Source organism: Mastigoproctus giganteus, chromosome 10 (genome assembly GCF_048544385.1).
Source record: "Mastigoproctus giganteus isolate SK-2022 chromosome 10, ASM4854438v1, whole genome shotgun sequence".
In the NCBI taxonomy this organism is placed as follows: Eukaryota; Metazoa; Arthropoda; class Arachnida; order Uropygi; family Thelyphonidae; genus Mastigoproctus; species Mastigoproctus giganteus.
Genome location: NC_143584.1, coordinates 211,887,623 through 211,896,220, shown reverse-complemented (window position 1 = coordinate 211,896,220; position 8,598 = coordinate 211,887,623).

Below are 8,598 nucleotides of genomic sequence, written 5' to 3'. Positions count from 1 at the left end.
GTAGTATGTGGACTGTGGCAACTGCTTCAAAAAAACTTGCCTGTCACCAACAGATTTCCTGCCCGGCAACCCAAAGGTCGCGGGTTCGATTCCCGCCTCGGGCTTCGATCAAAGTACTGCAAAAACCTTGGGAGGTGCAATATGGCCACAGAAGCCGATGCGCCAACAACTACCAAATCAAAAAAAAAAAAAAAAAAAAAAACCAACAGATTTCAGGTGGAATCCACGTCTCGACATAAACGCCCTGTAATTCGGGCAAAAGGTGGCCCTAGTGGATATTGAATAATGGTTTCTAATTTTTTGGGTAGTGAATACATACTCTGCTTATTTTTCATTTAACCTTTAGCCTACTTAATCATTTGCATATAATGGGTTCTTTATTTATCAGCTTCTTTTCATTTTTTGATAGTATTTTCAACAACTTTACAATTTATGGCAGCTGTATTGTATTCAAGGACATCTTGGGGGAAATATAGTTTAAAAATTAAAATGTTCATTAATTATTGAAAAAATATTACACGAAATTTTCAATATACTAAAATATATATTTTTACATAACAGGGGAAAAACCTAGGAAGCTCCAATTTCACACTATCTTAAGTCATGATGTGGAGTAGTATAATTCCTTTTAATTTATTATTTTATCACATCACTTTAGACCAAAGACCTTATTATGATATGGAACTATGAAAAATTTTTGTTATCAGTGTCAGAATGTCATCGCTCAGGGATTACTCAATCATTTTAGGCGATGTTTACAAAAAAAAGTGATAACGCCAAGGTTATCAATAATTAATTAGCTATATAGAAATACGAAAATATCTGATTAAAGAAGACGACCAAGTTTTGAAGACCTTCTGATTGAATCTACAGAGGTTGATCATTTATTTCGCGAAATGGCAACACAATGGTACAACCACTGAAGTTTCAGCAGACTGCCGGTAGATGGACTTCTCAAAAATTTTCATCATGCAGCTCGCAAAACGGTTCACATTCACAGTATCTTAAGGCCACTTTGAAACTACCCAAAGGAAATGGATACAAAAAATAATTTTTATATCATATACTTGGATTTCAAGAAAGCTTTTGAAACTGTTGTGCATGGAAGGCTACTGTACAAATTGGAGAATTATCTAGATCCAACAGGATCTAGATAATTTGGGCAGATGGGCTAAGAAGTGGCAACTGAAGTTTAACATTGACAAATGCAAAATACTGTATATGGGTAGAAGTAACCCCTGAGGAACGAACCAACTGTGTGGTACTACACTTAGGGTGGTACAAAATGAAAAAGACCTTGGAGTAATTGTGCCGTCAGATATGAAGTTTTCTGAGCAATGCAGACAGGCTGCAAGACCAGGTCATGGGGTTTTTGTCAATGAGATACAGGAATTTTGCTAGCAGTGAAAAGGGGGTGATTGTTCCTTTGTATAAGGCAATGGTCAGACCACGCCTTGAGTATTTTGTACAGGTCTGGAGGCTTCATTTTAGGAAGGAAGGATGTAGATTTCCTTGAGCGTGTACAGAGAAGGGCAACAAGATTGGTGAGGGGAATGAAGGGATCCTCTTACCAAGAGAGGCCCAATTTCTGCAAATTACAGCGACTGGAGATTAGGCACCTGCGAGGTAATCTGATTGAGGTGTATTAGGCCTTGAATGGGTTGAGCATGCTGAATTCTGGTGGGATTCTTCCACATGCTCAGATTACGGACCTAAGGGGGTATAAATTCAAATTGAAGAAAGACAGTTGTCGAACAGATGTGCGGAAATTTGCCTTTAGCCAGCGGGTGGTTAATTTCTGGAACAAACTTCCATCTGTTGTAGTGGAAGTTGATAGCTTAAATAAATTTAACAATGAAGTGGACACACTTTTAGAGGGAATGGTTGTGTGAATTTTTTTTTTTTTTTTTTTTTTGTTGATGCTAAATAAGCTCATACGCTTGCTTTCTTGCATCACATGTCTCTATTATTATTAGTCTATTACTAATTTGCAACTATACTAACACATCCTTGGACATACATTCTCTTGCCATCTACTGGCTGTTCGCCGAAACTTTAATGGCTCTATGCTAGCGTTACCATTCCACAGATTACTTTCTAACAGAAAACTAACCGAAGAATAAATGCAGTTACGGACACAATATACTGACGCCTCATCTCTTAGCACCTTTGGCACCTAGCAGACACCTAATTAATATTGCAGTATACATACTTCAATTTATTTATTAACAAAACAAAAACTTTGCATACTCTGATACATGGGCGATTCCAGGTAAGAGGGGGTTATAGGGGCTAAGCTTCTCTTACGATCAAAGTAATGTGGATTTTATTTACATGTTTTAATGTATGACTGCAAGACTGTCGCCATCTTGAAAATTTGCTATTTCCAAATAATGCGTGCAGATGGTGCCACTTGGGTGCCCTATATCGTCGATAGACTCCAAAAAACAATCTGAGATAAGATTCTGCGTTCTGTTTTAGCATACAGCTCCATCTCGAACTGTGTATACCTGTGTCAGTATACGGTACCCGTGGACGACTGTCAGGGTTGGTCGTAGAATTCAGGGTGCCTGAATGCTAGAGTTAATGTTTTGGGCAGAGGACAATTGTGATTTTAGTGCCACCTAGATAATTTTCGGTGGCACTAAGATTGTATTTATTTTCTGGTCGGTTTGTCTGTTTTTCTAGAAGAAAAATCCGAGTTTCCGGGAGAGAAGAGGGGATAGAACGTTGCTAACCTCAACTGAGACTGACTAACTCAGCTACCGAGTGAAATAAGCTCATAGAATTCTTTGCTTCATTGATGGGAGTCGAAGCGGGCTTTTTCCACAGTGTAGGTGAGGACGATGGTTACAACCACTGTGCTACCACGAAAACAGCCAGGGGTGATGAAGGACAGTAGGTGGTTTTTGTTGTTTTGCCTTGATTGAGGTGGTTTTGTTGGAACTCTTTTCAGTCCGAGTCCTAAATACATTTCGCCAACCGCATTTTCCCCTCCAGGAAAACCCTAAGAACAGTTCCTGGCCACATCCTATAAATCAGTGAAAGCTGGTACAGAAGTACACGTCACGTCCCAATAATATCGTGCGTGAATGAATATCATTGATGACAATGTCAGATTATTTTTTGGAGTCTATTGATAACATGGAGCACTCACGTAGCACCATCTGCTAGCGTTATTTGAAATAGTCAATTTTCAAGATGGCAACACACTTGGAGTCATGTGTCAAGGTAGAGGTATGATCTATAATCCAATTTTTAAATGCAAAAGAAATAAAACCTGCTGAAATTTATTGCAGAATGTTGGCTGAATATGATGAAGCAGGCATGATTAAATTAGTTGGAAATGCGAAATAAACGTCGTGGGTTCCTATCCTCAAATGCCTGCAACTTGTATGCTGCTGCAACAGGATGACAGTATGTTGCTGTAACAGGATCTATAAAAGTTGGGGAGATGGGCTGAGAAGTGGCAACTGAAGTTTAACATTGACAAATGCAAAGTGCTGCATATAGGTAGCAGTAACCCCAGAGAAATGTACTAACTGAGTGGTGTTAAACTCAGAGTATCGGAGAATGAAAGAGACCTGGAGTAATTGTGCAGGCAGATATGAAGTTTTTTCTGAGCAGTGCAGACAGGATACCAGAGTAGGTAATGAGGTCTTGTCAATGATATACAGGAATTTTGCGAGCAGGGTAAGGAGGTGATTATCCCCTTGTGGCAATCGTCAGGCCACATCTTGTGTACTGCGTACAGGTCTGGAAGCTTCATTTTTCATTTTAGGAAGGATGTAGAGTTGCTAGAACGGGTACAGAGAAGGACAACAAGATTGGTGAGGGGACCGAAGGGGTTCTCTTACCAAGAAAGACTTAAGTTCTGCAAATTGCAGCTTCTGGAGACTAGGCACCCACGAGGCAATCTGATTGAGATGTATAAGGCCTTGAATGGATTCAGAGGGCTCAAGGCTCAATGCTGATGGGACTCTTCCTCTTGCTTACAAACCTGAGGGGATATAGATTCAAACTGAGGAAAGACAGTTGTAGAATAGATGTGCCGAAATTTGACTTTAGCCAGTGGGTAGTTGATTGCTGGAACAAACTTCCATCTGTTGTTGTGGAAGTTGATAGCTTAAATAAAGTCAAGGCAGAACTAGTCAAACATTTGGAGCAAATGGATCAGTGAAATGAGAACGTTTTTTAAGCTTGCTTTCTTGCATAATATGCCTCTAGTAATGCTAATGCTAACTTGACAATGCCTGTTCTCACATCGGCATCGCCCATTCAGATTTGAATCAGATACAGCAAATAAAGTCTGAAGTATTACCTCCATCCCCAATACTCACCAGACATAGCTCCATGCGATTATCACCCTTTTCTGGTAACTAAGAGACGCACTAATAGGACGTCACTTCTTAGATGAAGAGGTCATGATGGCGGTTCACGAATGACTTCAGTACCAACCACAAACTTTCTTTGTTTGAGAAATACAACTTTTATTTACTTTAAGGATCTTAATTAATTAATTTATTTATTACATATAAATATATCGTGCGATATATTTAAAAGAAGCAATAAATTATGCCAAATGCTAATCCGTGTGTGTCAACAAGTAAAGATTTGTTAAATTGACTTATTTTTGTCACTTTCAAAAAAAAAACAAAAAACAGTTCCAATAGAGATTCTGAGCATGCTTCTAGGCTAAAGCATTAATGAGGTCAGTAAAGGGGAGCATCAGAAGAAATGTTGGTATTAGAATAGCCTTGGATGCATGATTCGCTAGTTAACGCACACGTAAGAAACAGCACGAGAGTTTATTATCCAAACATTCTTCAGTGTAGTGCTATAAAATTAATTTATTCAAAAGGAATAAGTAAACTTCCTAAAATAAAAAAAATATTCTGCAGTTAATGTGTACGTTGGTGAGTTTTAATATTCATCAGGATAAAAATTTTAGGTAATTTGTCATCGCTAGAAATTGCTTTATGTGATTAATATGTAGTTAAATATAAAAGTATCAGTGGTCGGCAGATGGCACCACAAGCAACTACTGGAGAAAGTGAAGCAGAATAATATACAAGTACAGTACTGTATATGAGTACCAGGATTTTAATGTGACGTACAGTCACTGGACAAAAAAAAACAAATTAGTCACTTGTGGTATTTAGGGCGTATAACAGACTGAACACGCTTCTACGCTTGTTTTCTTAGCGCACTCAAATTAGAGTATACGGTTAACATGTTTTCTCTATTTACAGGTATAGCAGCAGTTACCCAAGAAACAGGGGTTTTCACCACGAAAGATGGGGCACAAAAAAGATGTTAATGAGTGGAAAAAAAGGAGAAGCAATGTTCAGTCCCAAGTGGATATGATGGGCTACAAATATCGAGTATTGTCAACGAAACGGTTTTAAAAAAAAGACAAGAATTGCTGTAAACAGTTAATCAAGCATTGCATCAGACGATTTATGAGAGAATACGCTGAAGAGAATTGCATAATATTGATATCTGGAGTAGGGTCCTCAGAAAATGACCAATGTTAACAGTTGTGCATATGATAGCAGTTGGCTGGACTAATAAGAACCAGTAGCACATTTTTTTTTTTTTTTTTTTTATTAATTAAATAAGTTCCAGCCAACCTCATTGTCAGTTACACATAATTTAGCAGTTCTCTAATATACTCCCTCTCCTGTTTGCTCAAGTACAGAGAGGGGAAAACTGCCACAACCAAAACAGATACATATGAACAAACTGAGAATAATCAAATTACATAAAAAAAAAAAAATATATATATATATATATATAAATTTCAGACAAAGTCCAAACTTCCTCGCAAAGAGCTACATCTGTTCAGAGTCTGTTGGAAAGCCAGCAGCACAAGGAGCTGCCGAGAAACAGAAATGCCAGCACAAGGAGCTGTAGATGCAGTGGATATAGCAGACTCGTGATTCCACCAAAGAAAAGCCTTTCAGAATGATTCCACAGAACTTTAGGTAATGTGGCACTACACCATACCGCATTACCAATCCAAGGCTTCCAGATGAAGAAAAGTCTTTCGCCTAACAAATATAGCAATGGCAAAGGCCTGGAAAGCCAAGAAGTTCTCCTGTTTATCAACTAGAATCGTCTCGCAGCCATAAGATTGAGATTACTCACTCGACATACCAATTCAATTCGTAGATCGCTGTACTCCTCACAGTTGTATATAATATGTTCCCATGATTTCCTTTCGCCACAGTGGCAACTAGATCTTTCAGTGATGGTTATAATCACCGTCTTCTCCACACCGGGTGCAAAAAAAAAAAAAAAAACAGGCACGGGTTCGAATCTCCTATAACGCCAAGATCTTTTATGGGCTTTTTTTCATTCCATGGTTGAGTTAGTGGGTCTCAAGTGTCGACAGCAAGGTTTTTCCAGCGTTTTTTGTCCAGCAAAACAGGCAAATCGACAAGAGAACATACTATACACGAGAGTTTTTTATTGTTGTTAGGCTCATCAGCGACCATATTGAACAGACTTAAGGCCATATTACCTTAATTTGTTCTGAAGTCAATTTTCTTTTTGCAGGACGAAAAACCCAAGTTTCCGGGAGAAAAATCTATACTACCTTCGCCTGAGACCGACTAACTCAGCCACATTGAAAAAAAGGCTCACAAAAATTTCACCCGTTATCGATGGGACTCGAACTCAGGTCTTTTCCACCCAGGGTGGGGAGGTCAGCGATTCTACTAACTGTACTGCCCACGAGAGCCACACGAAGGGAGATGAGTTAGTCCTCGGGTGGCACTAATATGACACTTCACTTTAAACTCTAATAATGCTAGGCACCGAGTTCATAGGAGAAGCATGGAGTCAGAAAATTCAATCTGTATGCAAGGTGTCTGTCGTACATGTTGATGGTGGATCAGCAATGCTTTTAGGATGTTTTAACTCCTGTGAAGTGGGTCCTCTAGTTGAAATACTAACCAGGATGAATCAGGCTGTGTATACAACTAGTCTTGGATCGTGTTGTGGTGTCTTTTGCTGAAAGGGAAACTCATGATATCGATATTCTTGTATTCCAGGATGACAACTGTACGATGCACAGACAGTTGAATCTCAACTGTTTTAAACTGGCAAGAGAAACACGAGTGAATGGTATGGCATTTAAATCAGGCATTCAATATAAGGCTATGAGACGTCACTACATTGTTGTCTCTAATTGCATGTACTCTGGTCGGTTTTCTGTTCTGCAGACGAAAACCTCAAGTGTTGTCAGCTAGAAAAACACATTCAATTCCTGCCTGTGAACGACTAACTCAGCCACGTGGTGAAAAAGAGTCCATAAAAATTGGTCAAGTTTGATGGAATTCCAACTCAGTCCTCTCCATCCAGCTTGAGAGAGAGAGCGATGATTAGAACCACCGTGCTACCCAAGAGGAAAATGAACAATGTCATTCCTCATCTATTTGGATAGATATAAAATATCTAAATATTTTATATCTATCCAATACATCACTTTTATATCTTAATTTATTTTCCGTTAAAAAATATTTTGTAGATTTTTTTTGGAAAAGGGGCGGGCCTATCTTAAGTTAGCATGCATCTGTATAATTTCTAAAAAACCTTAAGATAATGTCTCTTGGCATTATCCTAAGTGTTTCTGTAAACAGAGATAAAAAATCTTAGTTTGTTGCTATCTTAGAGGGTTTATTAAGCACAGGTAGAGCAAATGGTAGTTTCAAGAGCGCACCTCGTGGGGGCGTTTCCCCATTAGGTTGTAATTCTTTGTGGTCCTGACAACTGTTAAAGCTAAAGATGTATTCCGTTTGGCATTATCAGCAGTGAAAAAGAAACATTTGCGAGTACAAAGAATGGGCTGGCTTAGCACTTGTGTTTATGATGCACCTGCAAAATTACCACCTGCCTCTATTAGGGGATTTATAAATTCTTAGAAACAAATGGAAAGCAAGGATTTCAGAGATAAAATGAACAGCTGTAGCGCATACAAAATCCAAATCAGGGGAAAAGAATGCATATCTCGAGGCTGTGGTGAAACTATCATACATCTACCATCGCAGCTGACGAAGGACAACTGTCAATGTGCCATGGTTATTGAAAAAGACGAGTTGGAGGGTTTGAATCAAGACAGAAATTCTTCTCCAGATATAATAAAAAACAATAACAATATAAAAGTACAATACAAAAGTACAGTTTTCTGAGCAGTGTAAAAAAGGCTGCAAGAGTAGTTCATGGTGTCTTGCCAATGATATACAGAAATTTTGCTAGCAGGGATAAGAGGGAGATTGTACCCTTGTATAAGGCAATGGTCAGGCCACACCTTGAGTACTGTATACAGGTCTGGAAGCCTCATTTTAGGAAAGATGTAGAGCTGCTGGAACGAGTACAGAGAAGGGCAATGAGATTGGTGAGTAGAACAAAGGGTTGGTGTTACCAAGTAAGGTCTGCAAATTGCAGCTTCTGGAGACTAGGAACCTGCGAGGTGATCTAATCGATGTGTATAAGGCCATGAATGGATTGAGCAAGCTCAATGCTAATGGGATTCTTCCTCTTGCTCAGATTACTCACCTGAGGGGGCATAAATTCAAATTGAGGAAAGACAAT